Consider the following 23,964-nt stretch of genomic DNA (forward strand, 5'->3'; position numbering starts at 1 on the left):
GAAACCAGGCTGTCTCTTCAGGGTTTTCGTTAGTTGGTTTTTTGTTCGGTTACTAACACTCGAGTTTGTTGGATCCCGCGGATCCAACTTGTGATCTCATGGGGTCGCGCGCAATGTGTTTACGGCGTAAGAAGAGACGAAAGCAAATGTCATCGAGTGGCAACCTTGATTCATTCATTCAAAATGTCATTCATTCATGGAAATGAGTATAGATACATTTTGAATGAATTTTCACTATGAAGAATGGGTAAGTATGCAGGTATCGTTCCTTTTTTTTTATAATTTTATAAAGATTCTAATTTCTTCTTCTTTTGCTTCGTTTCAGATGATGATCAAACAAGGCGTTTTTTACATAGACCACACTGGATTTCCTTTTGACATGCACAAAGAATGCATAAATGATATTATTCGCGGTGGCCAAGTAGATTCCAGCTAAGTGGACAGACACTGGGCCAGCTGGTGTTTTTTTTTTTATATATGTATATATACGCGTTCAAGAGGCACAAGCCGCAGTTATGAAGGAGACAATTTCATTCATATAGATGAAAGTGTGCTTCGAGTTGTTTTTTTTTTTTTGGACCAGTAAACATCTAACGGAACCATATACCCGTATGAAAATTGATCTTAGCCTCTACTTATCCCTGTTGTTCCTTGCTAAGCTTCGAACATCCATATATAACCAGGATGTTACTCCTGCTCCTATTTATATATGGCGTGGGGATGTTACTACTAAAGCGAAGCAAAGTACCAATTCAGACGCGATTGCTACTAACTTGGTAACCGGAGCGTATTATGATAAAACCAACTGGCCAGAACAGTTTATGCGTATTTACATAGCAGATGCTATTACCGAACGTACGTGGGCTGATAATGATTTATGTATGTCGTTTATAAAAATGTCTGCACGCGGAATCTAAAAAATAGGGGTGTGCTTGCTACTATGTTTCCCGCATCTGCGGAACAGCCTTCCCACTATCTGGCAGAGATTCCTAAAGAATTTTTATTACAACGTGAAGATTGTTTACGTACATCGAGAGTCTTTTTTTTACGTGAATTGGTGCGAGTACTTCGTTATGATATCAATATCGTGAAGTTTTGCCAATCGTTTATGAAGGAACGAATATTTATTGCAGCAAATAAACCCATATATGGCGCGCGGTATGGACGTACAAAATTCTGCTCGGGAAAAGTTAACTAAAATAATAGTAAAACGCTCCTAAAAAATGTTGAATATCGCTGCAATTGTGAGATAGAGACTCAATAAGTGCTTTATAATAATTTTGCTAAAAATAAAGTGTAACTATTTTATATTTAAACAATTTTAAACTATATTATTAATTTAAAAGTGCTCAAAATAAAAATAATTAAACCATAAACGAGGATAAACAAACGGGAAAGAGAAAAAGAGGCAAATTATGGGTGTGTGTGCTAAATGCAACGGTAGTATCAGAGGGGAAAGTGGTATACCGTGCGAAGGTGTGTGTGGTAAAATATACCATGATAGCGTTCAATGCTCAGGAGTTGATAAATACAGCTCAAAAATTATTGGCGAGAAAAACAATATGGTTCGGTTTATGTGTGATGAATGTGTAACATACATTCAAAACGTTGACTTGGTGTTACAAGAGATGCAGGTTAATGTGAAAAAAAATAACTCAATTCTAAGTGAGTATAAGCTTGAGTTTGAAAGTGTAATGAAAACAAGCCAAAATGAAATAAAAGCTCTATTGGAAGCAGTTGAGAGTCGTTACACTCAACGTGCTGCGATGATAGAAAAATCGCAAAAGCAATTTGAAAAGAAAATAGGAGAAATGAAAAGTTTATATTCCATGGTTGAAGAGATAAAAAATAAAACTGATTTAATTGGCAAAGGCAGTGAAAAGGTACAGAATATGGTTGAAGAAGTGAAAAAGCAGGCAGAGTTAATTGGTAAAGACAATGAAAAAGTGCATACTGAAATAAAAAAAATAAACAGCAATAATAATGAAAAGAGAGTGTCATATGCTGATGCCATAAGAAATAATAATAAAAAGAGTGAAGTACCACAGCTTAAAAAAGATGTCGCAATAATAGTGAAACCGAAAGGAAAACAAACTAGTGAAAAAACAAAGCAAGATCTGAACAACAAGGTGGATCCGAAAAACCTAAAGATTTCAAATATCGAAACAAGAAATAATGGGGTGATGGTAATCCATAGTGAAAATAATGATGAGCGTGAAAAAATAAAATTAGCAATTGAAAACAACATTGGTAGAGAATACGAAGTAAAAGTGCCTGAGCAGATTCGTCCAAGTTTTGTAATCTCGGGAATAATTTTTAAATACGAAAATGATGTGCTAATAGACACCATAAAAAAACAAAATGAATGTGTAAGCAAGAGTTCACTAAAAATTGTAAAAAAAATCGAGAGAAAACGAGGTAACACAATGGTGCAAGATATAATTTTTGAAATTGATAAAGAGGACTTTTCCAAGATTTTGGCAGCTGAGAGAATTAACATCGGGTGGGAAAGATGCAAAGTATATGACGCGATTAGCGTACTAATGTGCTACAAATGTAAAGGTTTCAATCATAGAGCATCAGATTGTAAAAGCGATGAAGCCTGCAATAGGTGCCATGGAAAACATAGCTCAAAAACGTGTGAAGAAACCCCCATAAATAAATGCCTAAATTGTATAAAGGCCAAAGAAAAGTTGAAGTTAGAAATATACTTTAATCACGACACATTTAATAAAGAGTGCCCATGCTATATCAATAAACTACAAATAAAAAAACAAAAGCTCGGTTATTAGCAATTAAGAAATAATGAAGGTACCAATATAAAAGTACAAAATAAAGTGAAAGCAGAGTTGAAGTGTATATACCTCAATACTAACAGTATTACGGCAAACAAAGCCGAAGTCCAAAGAATGGTTGAAGAAGAAAATCCCAGTATTGTGTTATGTGCTGAGACCCACACCACAGAGAATATAAGTGACACAGAAATAAATATTATTGGATATAATCACGTTAGATGCGATTCGCATAGCCGACACACAGGTGGTGTCCTTATATACATTAATAAATCGATCGAATTTAAAGTAGTATTTAATAACAGTATTAATAATAACCTATGGTGTATTGTGATTAAAACCATAAAAAACACGATTAAATGGAAAATAGGTGTAGTATACCACTCACCAAACACAAGCGATGCTGAATTTATAAACCATATGGGCGAGGTGTTAGAAGAATATTTTTGTGAAACTGAAAACAATATTATTATAGGCGATTTTAACATAAATGTGAATGTACAGTCAACGTACACAAACCAGCTAAATCATATATTCGCGATAGCATCAATGCACCAACTAATTAAGTTTAATACAAGGGTAAGAGAAGTGTCACAGACAAAAATAGACCTTCTTTATAGTAACAATGATAAAATTGAAATAAAAAATCTAGAAAACCATAGAATATCAGACCATGAAACGATCTGCTTCAAAATGCCTGTTCAAGAAAGACACAAAATGAGAATATATGAAAACCGCGTATGCTGGGATAATTATACAAAGGAAAGTCTGGTTGCTCTCCTTAGGAATTACAATATATCGGAACTGAATAAATGTGATATAGGACTTAAAGTTGAAACTATTAACAATATATTAGGGGATATAATGGCAACGCTTACCTACGAGAAACGAGTGCAAATTAAATTAGTAAATAAATGGTATGACCGGGAGCTTACGGAGTTAAACAAATTAAAATATGAGCTTTACAAAATAGCACAGAGTACAAATGAGTGGGATAGTTATAGTTATACAAAACGTATATATAAAAGACTTTTAAAAATAAAAAAGAAGCAATACATGGAAAATAAAATAGCGCTTAATTGCAACAATCAGAAACTAATGTGGAAATGTCTTAAAGATGCCATAAACATGAGTCATGACACAGCCCAAGTAAAACGTATAGTAATAAATAGTACAGTTATTGAAGGAGACCCCGATATCGCGACCCATTTGAATCAGTTCTTTGTCGAGAGCATCACAACAATATGTAATACCATTGAACCAGCTACATCAGATGAGGCCACAGAGGATATTAGGGGGAGTGTTTTTGAACTGAAGCAAATAAATGTGGAACAGCTGTTGAGAACAGCAACTAATTTAAAAAATAAGTATGGAGGAAAAAAACTGGTAACAGAAGGTGTATATAAAGACAGTATGGAATATTTGGGATACGCTTATACATGTATTGTTAATGAGAGCTTTAGAGAAGGTGTAGTCCCAGCATGCTGGAAAACATCGACAGTGATACCAGTTGAAAAAGTTAAAGGGACTGAAAAACCAGAGGAAATACGGCCTATTAATACGTTGCCTAGTGATGAAAAGATTTTAGAGAAAATCGTAAAAGACCAGCTTCTCGATTACCTGAATAAAAATCAAATTATTATATGTGAACAATCAGGGTTCAGAACTAAACACTCTTGTGAAAGCGCTCTAAACCTGGTTATAGCGGAATGGAAACAAAGCCTATCAAACAAGTTAGTAACAGTGTCGGTCTTTCTGGACCTAAAAAGGGCATTTGAAACCATTGACAGGGTCATCCTACTAAGTAAACTGCATAATATTGGGGTACGTAATACAGCACTGCGGTGGTTTAAAAGCTACCTTACTAGCAGAAAACAGAAAACCATAATTAGAAGCACATCGTCGCCGGAAGTTGATGTTGACATAGGTCTTCCACAAGGATCTATTCTTGCTGCAATATTATTCATTGTATATATAAACGATATAAAGAGCTGTCTTAGCCACTGCAAGATACGACTCTTCGCAGATGATGCATTATTGACAATAAGTTGTTCGTCGGAGATTGAAGCTATAACTAAAATGCAAGCGGACTTGAATGCTGTTTATAATTGGTTGTGTCAAAATAAGCTTAAAATAAATATTGAAAAAACGAAATGGATGACCGTGAGAAGAAAGAATGCAGAAGAAAATAATTTAGCCTTGAAAATAGCAAATAGTACCATACAAAAAGTTAAAGAAATTAAATACCTAGGAATTATAATTGATGAGAAACTTAAGTTCAATGAGCATCTTAAGTATACAGAGGCAAAGATATCAAAAAAAATTGGATTTATGTTCCGGACATGCAAGCACGTCAGCAAATATTATAAAATTATGGTTTATAGGTCCATTATAGAACCTCATTTCATATACTGCCCTACGATATTATTCCTGTTAGCCGACTCGAACATCGCAAAACTACAGGTGAAACAAAATAAAGCAATGCGGTTTATTCTTAGAAAACGATATGATACCCCAATACATGAAATGTTAGAAAGTTTAAATTGGCTGAGTGTAAAGCAACTCATTGTATACTACACTCTAAAATTCATACACAACATGAAACTAGGCAACCTGCCGAAATATTTAAATGACCGAGTAACATACAACAACGAGGTTCATGACTACCACACAAGAAACAGGAATAACTTCCGTCTGCCAGCTGTTCGATCAGAATTCGACAAGAACAATATATACTACGAGGGATTGAGAGAGTACAATGATCTACCATTTGAAATAAAACAATGTCCAAATATCAATAAATTTAAGAAATTATTATATAACTATTGCAAAGCACTACCATTTAGATAATGATCTCATACATACATGTACCTAATTTAGGTCTACAAGACTGTAAATAAATAAATAAATAAATAAATAAATAAATAAATTGAACGTTTCGAGTTTACAGCGGCCAGCTTTGGATAATGTAGAAAAGTTAGCTGTAAAAATGAAGTATTATCCACCAAAGGATATATTAAGATATTAACTGGTACTGAGTTGTACGATGAATACAATGAGGACCATATAGAGGGGGTTGTGAAGCATTTAAAAGAGCTTAGGTTCAACATAATGATTACGTCGCAACACAAACATGAAGAGGTGACATATGACAAAAAGGAAAAAATGGTTCTGGACAGAATATACAACTATTAAAATGCCACAGAAATGGTGTGAACTTTGGGAAAATTCTGAGCCAATGCCAGAGTTCTTGCCGAAACCAAATTTTGGTAATCTCGTTGACAATAGTATAACCAATGAAATAGGTTAAGGAGAGGGAGGGGGGGGGGGGGGGGTCAATTGGAAAACATCCAACACTATTACCATATATTACTTTTGTACTGAGGATGTTAGGCATAAATCAATTTGTCACACAATCTTAATTCCTGAAGGTGATTCAATATACAATATAAAAAGTTGTCGCATTTAGGCCTCAAAATTATTCTTGCGAAAGTGGTCAATTCGAAGCTAAAATGCAATAAAACATTTCAAAAATTGCTAATACTTGAAGTTAAGATACAAGTCCAGTGGAAGTAGTAACACAGTGGCGTTCTACATCTAATTAACCCCGTAACGTGGCTAGAACGAAATCTCGGCATATAAGAGGCGGTTGGTTTCATAGATCCATACATATTCACATGAAATGGTGCCAGTTGTGATGACGGCTTAGAAGCGGAAGAAAAGATAAAACATTCACAAAAAGATATTAAAGTGGTTAACTTCAAAACTGCATCATCAATTCGTCAAACGCAATATATAACAGACAAAGTGTGTGATTAAAATTTTCCAATATGACGACGACATTAGTGCTTGAATCGTGCATACCTCTGCCAATTGATACAGGAACTTTGTTGGAGGTTACAGAAAAAGCGAAGGATTGGGCCATTATGCATGGTATTGCTATGCGCTCTAAAAGAAATTTTAGTCCAGATGCTTTAAATTTCGCTCCATTTATTTTAATACCGTCATCATTCCCACGTACGGAATTTGAAAATGCTGTAAATTTACAAACCGTCATTAATCAGCTAATGCATAGTGTACAAATGGAATTAAAAATATTCAAAACGCTTGACTGCAATGTGTCGCGTCCATTGCCAATACATTTCTTGAGTCGTTTTCCCAAAGCAGCCAACGTGGAAGATAACTATCATGCAATGGCCATATTTCCTCGAATTAACATCGATAGGGTACGATTTTGCATCATATAAGCCATTAGGGACTGCCGCTGCATCCCTATTTTTAGCTTTACATTTGCTGAAAGATAATTCAAATTACCAACTGGTTTTAGCACCAACTACTGGACATCAACCATGCAATGGTATGAGATAATTCGTCTAATTTTTTTAGATTTTTATTATTTATATATTATATTTTAGTAAAACTTAGGTAGCGAAGTACATACACTGCACGTTGGCAAGAGATGGCCGTCGAAATAGATGCAGCCCTACGGTTGGAAGGCAATACCAGCACTGGCGCTTCATCTCTTGCATATGCGATCCCAGTGGGCAATATGACGGCCTCCACTATAACGGTGCCCTGGCATGGTCTATGTGTGGTAAGAGGTGAGCTAATATGCACGTTTGTTATTGTATTTTATATTATTTTTAGTTATGAAGTGAGTACTTAGGTTGTATGATAGGATTTCAAAAAAAGGGCTTGTGTAATTGTATGGGTTTTAACTGTAATCAATTTTTAGATTGAAACCCGTGGGTGTTCCCTCCCCCTTTTTCCCTTTTTTTTTTTTAAAGTCATTTTCCATTCAGCTTTCTGAATCTGCCCTGATTATCTTGGTTGACTGATTAATGAATATTCTACGTGTTAAAGTTTTACCTCTCATTGAAGATTTTATGTGGTCTGAGATATGAATCAGAAATGATTATTTAGCATAATCACATTTAAGATACATTTTCTTCTCGACAATAAATTAACTTTTGAACAGAAAATACCTTTGAATCTGAACGTTTTTAATCATCCTGGAGCATGATGTTTGAATGTTTTGAGTCGCTGGATATTCTGGTGGTGACATGAATAAAAATTTTTTTTTTTTTTTTTTTTTGGGAGTATGCGGTGGCAGATAGTTTATCTGCTTTAGGCTTCGGTTGGCCTCGTTCGTGGGGAACGAGAGCTGGGTTAGGCGGGTTGTTGGCCTCGTTCGGGGTGAATTTGTTATAACGGTTGGGAGTTAAAAGTCTCCCTCACCCTCACTGGAGGGTGGTAGCAGGACCAATTTCGTGATTGGTCTGGTGGTTTGTCCCCTTGCCGTATCCAGTTCGACGACTCGAACTCGGTTATCGGGGCCATAGTGAAGATTGGCTATCCGACCTAGTCTCCATTCGTTGGGGGGCAGATTATCCCCCTTAATGACGACTAGGTCTCCCTGTTTAAGGTTTGATTGTGGATGCTTCCACTTAACGCGCTTCTGCAATTCGGTGAGATACTCCGTTTTCCACCGTTTGCAGAAGGTTTGATACAGCGCCTTAAGTTTTTCCCATCGATTGACGAGTGATGCGCGATTCTCGCTGACGTCGATCTCCGGTGGAGCTAACAGGTGCCCTCCCACGAGGAAATGACCTGGAGTAAGTGGCTCCAAGTTCGACGGCTCGTTGGAGGAGGGGCTTAACGGTCGAGAATTGAGACAGGACTCGATTCGACAAAGTAGTGTGCTGAACTCTTCAAGGGTAAATTTGTGATCCAAAGCGATCTTCTTGAAGTGGTTCTTGAAGCTCTTGACCCCTGCCTCCCATAGTCCGCCCATGTGAGGAGCTCCTGGTGGTATGAAATGCCATGTCAGGTTTTGGTGACAGTACTTGGATAGAGTTCGGTTGCGAGCATCCGCCAGGAAGGCTTTGAGTTCTGAGCGGAGCGCTCTGGAGGCTCCGACAAAGTTGGTTCCGTTGTCGGAGTAGATGTTCTTTGGACATCCTCGCCGGGCAACAAACCTATCGAACGCTGCCAGGAATGCGGCAATACTGAGGTCACTAGTGGCTTCCAAGTGAATCGCCTTGGTTGCAAAGCAAACAAAGAGGCAGACGTAACCCTTTGACATGCGGCATCCTCTTCCACTATAAGATTTGATGTCAAATGGTCCGGCAAAATCTACCCCCGCATTGGTGAAAGCCCGGGAAAAGGTGGTTCGTTCTGAGGGTAGATCTCCCATAAGTTGGGTTTGGGTCCGTTTGCGGAATATTGCGCACGTTTTGCAATTGTGTATGACCGATCGGATCATATTTTTGACCCTAGGGATCCAATATTGTGTGCGTTGGCGACGAAACATAAGTTGGTTCTCCCCATGCAGGGTGTCTTTATGGATGAACTGGACAAGAAATCGTGTGAGCCGGCAGTCATACGGCAGAATGATCGGGTGCCGTTCACTGTAGGGAAGATCCTTGGCCCCTGAAAGACGACCGCCCACCCTCAATATGCCCTTTTCATCGACAAGGGGGGTGAGAGGGAGGATTTCACTCTTTGAACCGATGAGCTTCCCGGAATTTAAACTCGAAAGTTCCTCCGAATAGTGCCTCCGTTGGTAGAAAGCTATTAACTGACTTGTCGTGGCCTGGATTTCATCGGGTGAAATGAAGGGCGATGCCGCTTTAAAGGAAGATTTTGTCTTAGGATTGGTTCTTTCGATAAATCTTCGAACATACGATATGACTCTCAAGGCCCTGGATAAATTGGAAAACCGTTCGAGGATGTCGTCTTTCTCTCTTATTTTTGAAGTTGTATGAACCTGCACCCGTTTCTCCTCTATGTTAGTCCGATAGTCCTTTTCTCGTATTGGCCATTCTGTCTTATCTTCTTGTAGCCAAGAAGGTCCCTGCCACCACAAAGAGTTATTGACTAACTCCTTCGCTGATAGTCCTCGGCTAGCCAGGTCTGCAGGATTGGATGCGGATTCTACGTGGTGCCAGGATTTGTTTCCTACCTTTTCTACTATTTTCGTTACTCGATGAGCGACAAAGGTTGTCCAAGAACAAGGGGGTTTTCTTATCCACGCCAAAACAATCGTGGAGTCTGTCCATAGGTGTAGATTGAAATTTTCTAAATGCAGATTTTCACGCACTGATTCGATGGTTTCGGCCAGCAACACTGCACCGCATAGCTGTAATCGGGGTAAGGAAACTGTTTTAACGGGTGCTACTCTTGTTTTTGCTATTAATAAGTTAACGTAGACCTCATCCTTTATCTTTGCTCGTAAAAAGACTGTCGCGGTGTAAGCTTTTTCCGAGGCGTCGCAAAAGCCGTGTATTTCAACGTCGTTGGTTGGCGTAAAATACACCCAACGTGGGATACGAATTCCGTTAATGGAGGGGTATTCCTGCATAAAATTATGCCATCGGTCTAGGGTTCCTGCCGACACTGGTTCGTCCCAGTCAGTCCCCTCTAGCCAAATGTCTTGCATAATGATTTTTGCAACAATGACGACTGGGGCGAGCCAACCTAGAGGATCGAAAAGTTTAGCGATTGCAGAAAGTATTGTCCTTTTCGTTAACATATCCCGATTTTCAATTGGTTTTGCCGTGAAGTAAAAATAATCCGCATGCGCGTTCCATCGAATACCTAGGGTCTTCACCGTACTCGTGTCCTCGAATTCCAAAAAGTCTTCGTTGAGCAGATGAGGTTTGGGTATTCCTTTAAGTATTCTTGAGCAAGTTGACGTCCATTTGCGGAGGGAAAAACCAGCGGACTGTAATGCATCTGTGATTTCATCGCGAGCTTTGAGTGTGGATTCGATGCTATGTCCCCCGGCTAGAACGTCATCGACGTACATACCTGTCCGTAAGATATCTGCGGCAATGGGTAATGAAGTTTCAACGTCGCCTGCTAGTTGGTGCAGTATCCTTATCGCCAGATAAGGAGCACAATTGACTCCAAAGGTGAATGTCTTTAATTCGTAGACGCTGATAGGGTCACTAGGATTGTTGCGAAAAACTATTCTCTGGAATTGTGTTTGGTTTGGCTTTACCCATATCTGCCGGTACATCTTTTCGATGTCGCTATTAAAAACATATTTAAAAAATCTCCATCGAAGGAGTAGAATCGTTAAGTCGGCCTGAAGCACTGGGCCTGTATAAAGTACGTCGTTTAGGCTTGTGCCATTGGCTGTGGGACACAAAGCGTTGAACACCACACGAACTTTGGTCGTGGTGCTTTCCTCTTTTATAACCGCATGATGGGGTAAGAAGTAGCAATCGGTCACGTGGGGTGGTATGATTTTTGGAACTTTTGACATATGTCCCAATGTCTCATATTCCGCTAGTACCCTATTGTACTCTGTCTGTAGGGCCGGTGTCTTGGCTAGGCGCGTCTAATTCCGGTAGAATTGGGAGCAGACGCCGTTTAGGGAAGGCCCTAAGGAGATGTGGTTGGGAAAATCCTGTTTAAAAGGAAGGGCGACAGTATATTTGCCATCGGAATTTCTTTCTGTTGTAAGTCTGAAAAGTTCCTCGCAATAGGCATTATCTTCGTTAAGTGCCCTTTTCTTATGTACGTTTTCAAGTTCCCAGAAAGCGGTTAGTTGCTTGTCTAGGCTGATTTCATTAAAAAAAGATACCCGTGTATTAGTTGGGTGAGGTACTTCTGCACGACCAGTTAGAATCCAACCGAAGACGGTTTCTTGGGCGAGAAGCGTATTTAGAAAGTTCTTCCTTATACCGTTCAGTATTATCTGGGGATAAATGTCGCCTCCAAGAATGAGGTCGACTGGTTCATTAATGAAGAACTTCTTATCCGCCAGAATCAGATCAGGAAACGCTTGTCGAGTCGTTGCGCTAACTTGGCAAGTCGGAAGGTCCCCTGTTAATTGGGGCAGGACTAGGACCACTGTATCGATGCTCACTAAGGGGTCTGTGAGCGAACCTAACGTAATCACACATGATCCCTTTACCTGTGTAGATGGGGTATTATTTATTCCTGACACTTGCACATGCAGACGTTTGGATGGAAGGTTTATTCGCTTTTTTATTCTTTCTGTTATGAAAGAGCATTCGGACCCAGAGTCTATCAGCGGTCTGGCGGAAAATTTCACTCCATTATAGTGTATATTAACACGTGCTGTTCCTAATAACACCCCTTTAGTGGTGTTAGCATGACACGAAGAGACGTTATTAGCATTATCTTGCCTTTTTTCAGACGCCATCCTTGCCCTAGCCTGCTGTGAGGTTGAAGGTGTGTTGTCGGTGGCGTTTTGAGTCCACCTTTGAGGAGTTGTCTTTGGTTGTGCTGTCGGAAGATGGAGCAAGGTGTTGTGCCTCGCGTGGCACGTGCTGTAATTGAATTGGCTAGTGCATCGTGTCACGGTGTGTCCACCCGACAGACAATTCAGACAGTAACTATTGTTTTTGATAAATTCAATTTTTCCTGACGTGGACAACCTACGGAGTTTTTGGCAATTTCGTAATTTGTGCTCTGTACTGTTGCACATCTTACAGGCTGATTTGGGTACGCTGGCTTGGTAAACCCCAAGTTTCGTAGAATTTTCCCGAGAGTTTGAATTTTGACTTTTGGGTGCTTTTGTGGTTTTGTTACCCCTAAGATCAGAAACCGTCTCTAATGTCTGGAAGCGATTGGACAGGAATTTGTCCATATCCTCCCATTTTGGGATATCTGTTTTTCGTTCTACGGTCTGTTCCCAAAGAGCCAACGTAGATTCAGGGAGTTTTGTGGAGCATAGGTAGGTTATAATTGCATCCCAATTTGTGATGTCAATATTATGACATTGTAATGCAGAAATGCAATTGTTTATCTCCCGTTGCAATTTTTTGATGGAGGTTCCACACTCCTGTTCGACTGCCGTCAGATTAAATAAAAGTTTTAATTATGTGTTGACGAGGATACGTTTATTTTCGTACCTGTCGCTTAGATTTTTCCAGGCGGTTGCAAAACCCTCGTTTGTTAATGAGCACCTGCCCACTATTTCTTTTGCCTCCCCTTGAGTTTTTTGTTTTAGATAATATAATTTCTCGACATCTTTCAGATCAGTATTGTGGATGTATATCGCCGTGAACATATCTCTAAAGGCTGGCCAGGAAAGGTAGTCGCCTTTAAATACATCGGTGTCACAAGGCGGCAGTCGCATTTTATGTCCACGGCGCGAAGAGTCTTCATCCTTTGCTTCATCCTTGGCCGGCTGTGGGGTGATGGATTCGGCTTCAGCCGCCACAGCAGACATGCATTGCAGGTAGCATGCAAAGCAACTTTTATTTTTCTTTCTTAATGAGCTGAGCTCGTCTTTGGACAGTTCAGAATTGCTGAGAAGACTTTCATATGTGGACTTGGTCTTCTTCCATAGTACCCTTAGCTCCTCTTGCAGTAGTGCAAGGGTGTGCTTGTTCCGGGATTCGGCCGGGGTGGAGTTGAAATCTTGTTCAAACTCCACTATGGAATCAGCCAATCTAATATAAGTCTCCATTGATTTTATTAATTTGAATATTTTGTTTCTTTGAAGGTGTCGAGCTTGAAGGCAAAAGACTTAGTGGCGTTGGTGTATATTCAACCGCAGCAAAAATTATAAGAGTGTTTTGTTTTTTTTTTTGTACGTAGCCCAGCTATCAATCCTGCTGTGATTGTGCTGGGTGAGTAAAATCTAAAAAATACACGGATTTGAACTCTGATCGGATTGTATGTGTTAAAACAGAAAGCAATCTTATGTGAATTTAGTGATAAGAAAAAATTTGAATCAGATGTAAATCTTGACGTGGTGTAATGTGTCGCCAGCGATATGAACCACTTATAGAGATCCTCACGAGGATTATGTAAGCCACAGATAGAAATCCTGACGAGGATTTAATGTGTATACAGTGTTATAGATAGAAATCCTGACGAGGATTTAATGTGTCTACAGTGATGTGCAATGCAGAGAAAAGAATTCGTCTGCAGGTATTTAATGTGTCTAAAGGGTGTGTTGGACACAGATAGAAATATTTTCTGAAAACTTAGTGTATCTAAAAAAAGTTTAAAAAACGCAGATGTAATCCCGATGTGGATATGATGTGTAATCCTCGAGATTTGAAACACAAATAGAAATCCTTATGTGGATTTAATGTGTTTAAAAGGGTGAAATTTGACCCACAGATAGAAATCCCGACGAGGATTTAATGTGTATACAAGTGAAAGTGAAACACAGATAAAAATCCTGACGAGGATTTAATGTGTATACAAAAGGTGTTATGTGAACGTTGATGAGTATCGCCGAGTAGCCAACCAGGGTATCTTTCCCAATATAAATAAGACAATAACTTTGTTTATCCAACTTAATGTGGAAAATTACACTTTTAATTATTTATTATAAAAAACACTGAGAACATACAGCTATGTAATAGTAAACGATCAGTATAAAGCTGTGTTTGTGACCAATTGTGATGAGCTATGACTATCCACTCAACGCAGTGCTAATTTTTGGCTTTATGGTATTATTTCAGTTCGCAACTGATTAAGAAATTGATTTCCGTTCAAAGATAACGCAATTGATTATATGTATATAATTCGGTGAAAAAATACTCTATATCAAATGCCTTCGAATTAATCTGAATTAAGTGTATTCACAAATGAGCGATTTGCAACAATGTTATTGATTGTCGCAATTAAGCAAAAATGACTACAAGCCACCCAACGAAGGTGAAATGTTTTTGAAAAAATTTTTCTGTGGTTGCAGAATATTATGACTGCGTGAATATTGTGGTATTTCTTTGCAAGTTCATCAACCAAGTGAGAGTGTATGTAGTTGTTGCCGAAAATCAACAACCGAAAATATTATCTATAGAAACCGAGTGTGGTTGCACAGTGCAGTGATAATTTTGTTGCAAAAGGAGAAAAAAGAAAAAAAAATCCTCTGACTGCCTGCCTTGAGTTGTGTCGGAAAAGTCTTACCACTGGTGGGGGACTTAGCCGATAATCAAAAGGCGCTAGGTGTGCGTTGTAACACAATGAACTTCCACTTGCTTTGACTTGCAAATGGATATCACAAATCCACTCGATACGTGAGTTCGTATATAAAAAAAAATGTGCACCAAAATCAACCACTTACCTTACACAAGTTTTGGTAATGTATGATGTTATGTGGACTGTTGATGTGATGTTATTGTGATGATGTGATAAATGGACGTGATATCGTATGATGAGTTGATTAGTGGACTGTTTGATGTTGTGATGATGATGTGATAATGTGATGTAGATGAGTGGACTGTTTGATATGCTGATGATGTTTTAATGCTAATGGATTGTATGTATGTGTGTGATGACGAGTTGGTATACGCTGCTCGTTCGTTTTGATGGCCAACTTTTTTCACTGCTGGTTGATTTTAATACTTTTATAAATAATTTTCCTTGCTTGGTTAATAATTTCCAATTATTCCGATGGGCTGATTCTGGGGTAAATCACCTTTGTTTCCTTTGAATTTTTGATTTTCTCGGCGCGTAAGGACCAAAATGTTACGGCGGCAAGACCACAGATAGGGCGCGCTCGTAATAATGGTAGGGAGAGAAGAAAAGAAAATACACAAACGAATTCGTTATAAAAAGTGAACAATAATATTTATTAAAATAAATGGAAATGCAAATGCAACGTTAGTCCACTTAATCACAATAAATGAAATTGGTTAGACAATAAAATGAAAGTAAAGGCAAATGCAAGATAATCCACTTACTCACATTCAATATTTCCAAAGACGGAAGTGCAAAAATGAATTTTAGAATTTTAAATAGAATTGAAGGGCTTACCCTTGGTGGCTTGGCTGCTGGCGGTTTCTTAGACGTTCGCAAAAGAAGTGAAAGAGGTAAAAAACCTTTTGTTCGCGGTCACCGCCGAATCCTAGGCTTAACTATTATCCGGCGGGGTAAACGGTTATCGGTATAAACCGATATGTATAAATGAAAGATGTGAGGTAAAAGGACAACGAAAAGAAAAAGTTAAGTAATACGAGGGTGCACCGCCATATTTAGGCTTGTGGCCTAAACACACTCCAAGCGCATTTCTTCTATGAAAAGCTTTTCAGTGAAAATGCATATTCCTTGCATCAGCTTCCGTTTGGAATCGGCATTAAAACATATAGGTCCCGTCTGCCAATTTGTAGAGAAAATCAAAAGGGAGCAAGACGCAAATTCGAAGAGAAGTTCGGCTTAATCCTCTAAGCGATAAATCGCGCCAAGCATTAATTAATATTTTTTTTTCTTTTTAATTTTTTATGGTTAATGCGTCAAGCGTAATACAACTTCTAAATCAGTTAAACAAATAGCTGTTGATATATCAAAATAACAAATACAAGGTTGCTATGTTTATTCGAGCGAAATGAAATTAGCGCGTATATTCGATTCTTTTTCAAACGAAAATTTAATTGTACTTAATTGCTAGTATCCATATTTGTTCAGCTGAATTGTGGTAATAAATAAGGTTAAGAGATACGTGTACAATATGACCGTATTTTTAACCCTTTTATTTCCTTGCATAGTTAGCAAGAAGGCTAGCAATATTTTACTAATTTTTTCGTTATAAGTTTCTTAATCTTATCTAAATGTATACATCCGAACCGATTTTCATTTAAAGTGTTTAAGTGTGCTAACAAGATTCGAGACGGAAGCTACTAGCAAGCCATGCCTACTTACAAAGTAGATATGTGTATGACTTATTTACCATTGTTAGGTTAGGTTTGGTTGAACTGGCCGGTCCATGAGGACCTCACATAGACTGAAGGAGTCCGTAGTGTTACCAGAAGTTTGTTTTAATGAGCAAACTGAAAAACCCAGGACCTATGTTATAAAATAACTCCGTCCTCTTGGCAAATACTAGAAGCTTCCTATGACTTAAGTCACTTGCCGCTTCAAGCCTAATTTAAAAGCGCGTGACGCAAGAAGGCAGCATCCAGTCAGAATACCCGTCATGAGTCTAAAGTCCTTTCTTTTTAATGACAGAAGCAACTTTGTTAGTCTAAGGTTGTAAGACCTACACATAATCTTCGACACTTTACAGCCCCACGCTTGAACGCACGCCTTTCTTGCTTGGTCGATCATGTGCACCTCTCGCCTTCGCTAAATCTCGCCAAGTCTAATTGGGACGTCTACGAACCAAGCATCAAGGTGTGCGCCCTTTTTAGCTGGTACATCCGCTTTTTCATTCCCATCTATTCCCATATGCTCTGCGACCCAATATTAATGTATGCTTCTCCCTGTCACGATTCTCTCCAGAGACTGCTTACACTCTAACACGCATTTAGATGCTGTACTATGCGAGATTATTGCCTTAATTGCTGCTTGAATGTCAATATAAAAGTTAACACGGTTGCAGCTTAAGGTATTTTCTTCCAGTGTTTCTACTGCTTTGGATACGGCTAATATTTTCGCTTGGAAAACGCTACAGTAATCCGGCATCCTACAGGCTTTCCGGATCAGCACAGTATACCGCAGACCCTAATCCTTCCACTACTTTGGAATCATCTGTGTACAAATGTGTCGCCTCGTCCGCTATTTGAGCACTCTTGGGCCAACCGTCCACCTCTATTGTGGCCTTAATATCTCCCTCGAAGCGCAGATTGAGAATCAGGTAGTCTGTTCGTCTTGTGATTGATGACGCTACACTACTATGGCTGCTCTGAAGCAGGGAGCCTGGCTGCAGTTGTTAACGCTATGTTCTTTTCTACTATGTCTACAGGTGGAATGGCATACAGTGCAGCCGTCGGGGTTGTTTTCAGGGCTTCCGTAATACTAAGCATTGATAGTCTGCATACCCCCTCTAATTTTTTTAGGTAGGTTGTTTTTTGTGTGGCTTTGCACCAAACAAGAAATCCGTAGTATAGAATAGGGCTTACAATCGCTGTAGAAACCCAATGAGGAAGAGAGGGCGATAAGCCCCACGTACACCCCAGCATTCTTTTACATGCATAAAGTGCCATTGAGACCTCCTTCACCCTCTGCTTCACGTTGAGCTTCCATGACAGCTTACTGTCTAGGATGATTCCTAGATATTTTGTGCAAGGTTTCTCCTGTAGGGTTACCCATCCCAACTAAGGCCTGGCCTAATTTGGGAGCATCTCCGTCTTCTCCGTTGACTTTTAGCCCGACATTAGATGCCCAGGTATGAATATTCCAGAGTGCCCGATCTATCAAAGAGCTAATCGTTGGAAGGAGCTTTCCACTTATGACAATTGCAACGTCATCTGCATGAGCCGTAAGTTTTACCGCCTTTACATTTTAACATGCAGCCGATCCATCTGGTTAAGGCTGGTTGTACTTTAATGTAACTAAGACCATCCATAAAGGCCACTGAACGCGTTAATAGGAATATCGTCAGGGTAGCTCCTCTGAATACATTTAAAATTGTTCGACAAACTTTCGCGGAATTGAAGGATAGTATAAACATGAAAACTATAATATTGTTGGTCCGCCGTCACTTGAGGTACAATAATTAGATGGTTCTTGGCTAGAATAAAACCAGCTTCTTAGTACAAAAGTCCTTCCCCCCTACTAAAGTGATTCTGCGAGAATAGAAACTGGACTTGGAGCGACTGGCGACGAGTCATGTTCTCAGAATAGCACAAAATAAATAAATTAAATTCAGTTTTTTTAATGCGTGGTTAGCCCCAATACTCAAATATGGATTCGCTGCTGCGTTCAGATTACTGTGCTCGATTAGCCCCCAACTCATGGTGAGATGCCATCTTGAATGCTGTCAATGTAGGCGGCTGAATTAGTCTAGCTCCCCATTAACAAAATCTAAGCGACTCTCACGGTTTTTAATGCGTTCCACACCGTTATATACGGAAAATCCTTTACTCTTGCCTTAACGTAATTTTGACTCAATCTTCCAGATTTTTGGGACTTGCTACACATCGCGAACCTTAACTGATTAAAACTTATTATGCACTCATAAGAGAACATGAATCATGGCCAATCGTTCCCTGTCCAATATATGTTTTTATAATACCAGTTAGCGTGCGGGATCGCTTTTTTGTGGTGGAAAGTGGGTTTTTTTTCTAGCCATGGGCCATCAAATTCGTTTTTCTTAAGAGACACAGTGTCGCTGCTATTTTAGTTGTCATGTTTATATTAACTTTCAATTCCGTGGAAGTTTCCGGAGCAATTTTAAATGTATTCAGAAGAGCCATGATGACGATATTCCTATCAACGCCTCCATTGAGCTTTCTTGGTCGTCCACTTCGAAAATGAGAGGATAAAGTCACTTCTTTAATATATCTCGTTCATCGTCTTTTTAAGAATAATTTATTGTAATGTACTCCGCCTACAACTTCCATTTTTTGCGTGATTTGTCCTTCGTAAACAATTATATTAATTTTCTTCTTCAAGGATAAAACTATTACTTTTATGAAACATTTTTGATTTTACACAAACTGCTAGAAACTTTCTAGCTTTTCGCTTTAAAGTACCACCTAATGAGGTAAAGAATTGTCAATGTTATTCACAATAACTAAAAAGTTTCGTTACATAGCTGTAAGTACCGTAGAAACGATGTAACAGGGAACACATTGTCGTCGGCTTTATTTATGACCGTAAGTGTATATACTTATTTAATCATTATTTCTTTTTAAATAAAATTAAAAGACAAAAGTTTTATAAAAAATTTAAAAATAAATGAATAATATTTTAATAAAATAATTTTTAACAAGATTAATAATAATTGCTAATTCTAAGCATTTATTTTAATAACCAATTTTGTTTATTTTAAATAATTTATTTTAAAGTTTATCACTTAAAATATTATAATTTATAAATTTATTTATTAACAAAGTAAATAAGTAAATCAAATATTACTAAATTTTATTTATTTAAAAAAAAAAACTAGATATTGTAACGAATGTGCTTGCAAATTCTCTTATTTGCAATCCTCTGCTAAGTTCGAATCACTAAACTGTTGAATAAATAACTCCAATATTGAATGATGGAAAAATGGCCTTTATTAAATTACTTCACAATAACACTTATACTTTGCTACTCGCTGGCTTAATAACCAAACTGATTGATAACTCAAATGAAACTCTACTATTGGCCGCCAGATCGCGTGCTTAAGCAAACTGATTGATAGCTCAACTCAAACTGCATTACTTCTTACTCGCCTGCCCCGCTTTTATAGTTTACGCTGCATACTTCTAGGCTCTTCGATTTCCAGAACTTACTAGTTATTTTCGGCTACAAAATCGCCAGCCACAACTACGTGCACAAATTATTGCTCTCTCTTGTGACAACTCAGATAAGATATATGCATGTGTTTGTGCATTGCCGCTCCGCTGCTCGTATACGTACATATGTGTAGACGCAATTATTTATTCGTTTATGTAGATACATAATGACTGAATTATTGATGTGAATGTTTGTAGTTTACAGTCTCTCGCGCATACATAGGCGTATAAGTAAGTGCATCTGTGTGTGACATCTTTCGGCTGCCTTATATATGTGTATACATGATTTGATTATTGACGTAAATACTGCTTATCGTGGCCTTGGCATCGCCTTAGTGATGGTATAACTTAGTGATGTTAATATCCGTGACACTGCCCTCCACCTAAGTCTGATCGTCCCGATCAGACAAATCTCTCGATCTAAACGCTGCTAATCTCTCCAAATGAACCACCCTTCTATTTCGTGGTTTTCCAATTGTTTGTATGCGGTAGATGGCATCACTGATCCTTTTTACAACTTTGTACGGGCCTTCCCAACTGCACCAAAATTTGGAAGGAACACCTTTCCGCCGGCGAGGGTTGTACAACAGTACCAAATCTCCCTCCAGGAAACCCTCCGAATTATTCTTGTTGTCTAACCTGTATTTCATCTTACTACTCATTATCCTGGATCGTTCACTCGCACTCTGTTGCTTGGCCAATGAAGAACTACTTCGCAGAGCTTGATCTTGACGGATTGACTTTGCATCATCAGTATCGTCTTGACGTTTCACAACAGTAGTACGCGCTGGCTTGAAACCATCCTTGCAATCCTTCTGGAAAATTCTGTCAGTCGTTTTAGTGCGTCCATTAGGGTTTGTCAATGCCAGTGTTTTTCTCGCAGGTACTTTTGATTTCGCTTTATTTGGCCCATTCGATCCATCAACCTTTTCTCGATCTACTTTCCTTGACTTTCGTGGTCTCTGTCGAATCTCCTCCACCAGCACTCGCTTACTGCTGAACCCTTTTTTCAAACTGAAGTTAAGTGGCACATCTTGGTTCTCATAATGCATCACCCTTCTCTGCATATCGATCTTGATGTCATGGTCAACCAAGAAATCCACTCCCAATATAACTTCATCAACAATCTCCGCCACAACGAATTTGTGTAAAACCATGACCTTCCCAATTAATACCTCACAAACCACTTCGCCTTGGACTTGATTATACTCGCCTGTGACCGTACGCAACCTTGCTCCAGGTAATGACTTTACTTTCCTGTTGACCATGTCAGATCGGATCAAGGAATGAGATGCACCCGTATCTACAGTCAGTACACGTTCTTTACCATCCACATTCCGTCTGACGGTAAGACTGCTTGATTTCCTTCCAATTTGCGACACAGATATCACAGGACATTCAATAGCCGGGGCAAGTTTTCGTTCTTTACATTCGACACGCTCTTGCTCATTTTCGCCAGCTTTGCGTTTGCGGCTACCCACACTGTTGGAACTATTAGGACCAAGATCGCAATGACGTGCAATGTGACCTGAGTTTCCGCACTTGAAACATTTAATAACTCCGGCATTCTTCTGTTGAGATCCCTTCAGTGCTTCCAAAATTGTGTCTACCCACTCTGGCCTTTCTACTACCACACGGCGTGCTTTGAAAACTGGCTTACACAGAAGCGACGCTGTTTCCTGAATCAGAGCATGCGATACCGTTTCAGCAAATGTTAGTTTTGGATTCGCATATGTAGCCCGCTTTGTTTCGGCGTCCCGTATGCCATTTATAAAACTCTGGATTTTTACCTTTTCAGTATATTCCGCGGGTGCGTCCGCATTTGCTAAATGTGCTAGCCTTTCAATATCCGACGCAAACTCTTGCAATGTTTCACCAGGTCCCTGGAAGCGGTTCAGCAACTCCATTTGGCATATCTGTCTCCTATGCTCAGTTCCGTATCGTCTCTCTAGAGCGCCCATCAATGCTTCATAACAGTTCCGTTCGCCCTCTGGAGTGGTTTGTAAAATCTCCGCTGCAGGCCCTTTCAACGCCATGAACAGTGCAGCAACTTTATCTTCCGCATTCCAGTTGTTCACTGCTGCGGTCTTCTCAAACTGTAGCTTGAAGACCTGAAAAGGAACAGAACCGTCAAATGATGGTGTTTTTACCTTTGGATTGCTTGCTGAAACAGCTGGGCGGTTTAATTGCAACTCTTGTATACGACCTCTCAAAGCATCCAACTCGGCTTCGATTTTTTCCTCAAACTGCGTTATTTTCTCGTCCATACGTGCTTCGAGTTTTGATGATATACGCGCCTCTTGCGCTTCGAGTTGTACTGTTATGCGTGCCTCTTGTTCTTTCAGTTGTGTCTCCATCTTTGATGTAATCTGTGTCGACATTTCTGCCATACGCGTTTCTTGTGCTTCAATCTTCGATGTAATCTGTGTCGACATTTCTGACATACGCGTTTCTTGTGCTTCAATCTTGGATGTTATCTGTGTCGACATTTCTGACATATGCGTTTCTTGTGCTTCAATTTTCGATGTTATTCGTGTCTCTTGGGATTCCATCTGTGATGACATTGTCGATGTTTGAGCAGATATTGCAGCCAAAATCATGTTCAAGTCTGTGCTCGTAACTGTCTGCGATGTTTCGTTTTTCTCTTCAATTTTAGTTACTTCCTCGCCATCAAGATGAAAGTCATACTCTTCCACATCAATTCCTTCCGCTTCCATTGCCTCTCGTAGCCGTGCCTGAAGTTCAAGTTTAACGCCGCTTGTATTCAATCCACGGCTCTCCAACTCCTTCTTTAGTTGCTGGATCTTCAATTCACTGAACTTTGCCATGTCCTTGTTGTCCTCTGGAATTTATTCAACAATTCCTTTTCTAACACCAATTGTAACGAATTTGCTTGCAGATCCTCTTATTTGCAATCCTCTGCTAAGTTCGAATTACTAAACTGTTGAATAAATAACTCCAATATTGAATGATGGAAAAATGACCTTTATTAAAGTACTTCACAATAACACTTATACTTTGCTACTCGCTGGCTTAATAACCAAACTGATTGATAACTCAAATGAAACTCTACTATTGGCCGCCAGATCGCGTGCTTAAGCAAACTGATTGATAGCTCAACTCAAACTGCATTACTTCTTACTCGCCTGCCCCGCTTTTATAGTTTACGCTGCATACTTCTAGGCTCTTCGATTTCCAGAACTTACTAGTTATTTTCGGCTACAAAATCGCCAGCCACAACTACGTGCACAAATTATTGCTCTCTCTTGTGACAACTCAGATAAGATATATGCATGTGTTTGTGCATTGCCGCTCCGCTGCTCGTATACGTACATATGTGTAGACGCAATTATTTATTCGTTTATGTAGATACATAATGACTGAATTATTGATGTGAATGTTTGTAGTTTACAGTCTCTCGCGCATACATAGGCGTATAAGTAAATGCATCTGTGTGTGGCATCTTTCGGCAGCCTTACCCTGCTAACCATGAGTGGATAAAAAATCGGGTAATCGTATACTGACGATATCCAAAAAATTGGATAATAAGTTGGATAATTTTGTTCGGCGAGGCGCCGATATTATCCATGGTGAAATGGGATATTTCGTGTACGTGTGATCTTCCATCTCTGTCGCACTCATTCAGAACCGCCATATCAAAAACGAATAGCTGAACTGCTCTCAAAATGTCATTTTAAAGAGGCTGCATACTTTTATGCGCTCCAGAGTTGCCAGCCCGATGATCAAATAACCTATAATGCGAATTGAAAATACCTAAAAAATTCCAAAAACCCCACAAAATAACCAAAAACCGCCCACAAAATGCCCAAAATTTTTCATTCTATGTTTTTATTAAGAAAATATGGTTTTCAATTTAAAAACACAACAAATAAATTTTAAGGGAATATGAATAATTTAGATGTATGCATATTTTAGATATTTACAATAAAAAATATTAACAAAAATTCCTTTTAATTCATTCATCTCTGTATTAAAACATTTCATTTTTC

The 23,964-nt window shown here is 38.9% G+C and overlaps 1 long non-coding RNA gene across 1 annotated transcript in view; it reads left to right on the forward strand.

Annotated features, from left to right (window-relative positions):
• The first annotated feature begins 6,139 nt into the window (after positions 1 to 6,139).
• Positions 6,140 to 23,964, forward strand: part of LOC137251975 (uncharacterized) — a 101,017-nt gene continuing 83,192 nt past the window's right edge. The window contains exons 1-2 of the long non-coding RNA XR_010953414.1: positions 6,140 to 7,149; positions 7,208 to 7,393. This is a non-coding gene — a long non-coding RNA (uncharacterized lncRNA). The remainder of the gene's footprint in view (positions 7,150 to 7,207; positions 7,394 to 23,964) is intronic.

The sequence above is a fragment of the Eurosta solidaginis genome, chromosome 5, assembly GCF_040869045.1.
Source record: "Eurosta solidaginis isolate ZX-2024a chromosome 5, ASM4086904v1, whole genome shotgun sequence".
In the NCBI taxonomy this organism is placed as follows: domain Eukaryota; kingdom Metazoa; phylum Arthropoda; class Insecta; order Diptera; family Tephritidae; genus Eurosta; species Eurosta solidaginis.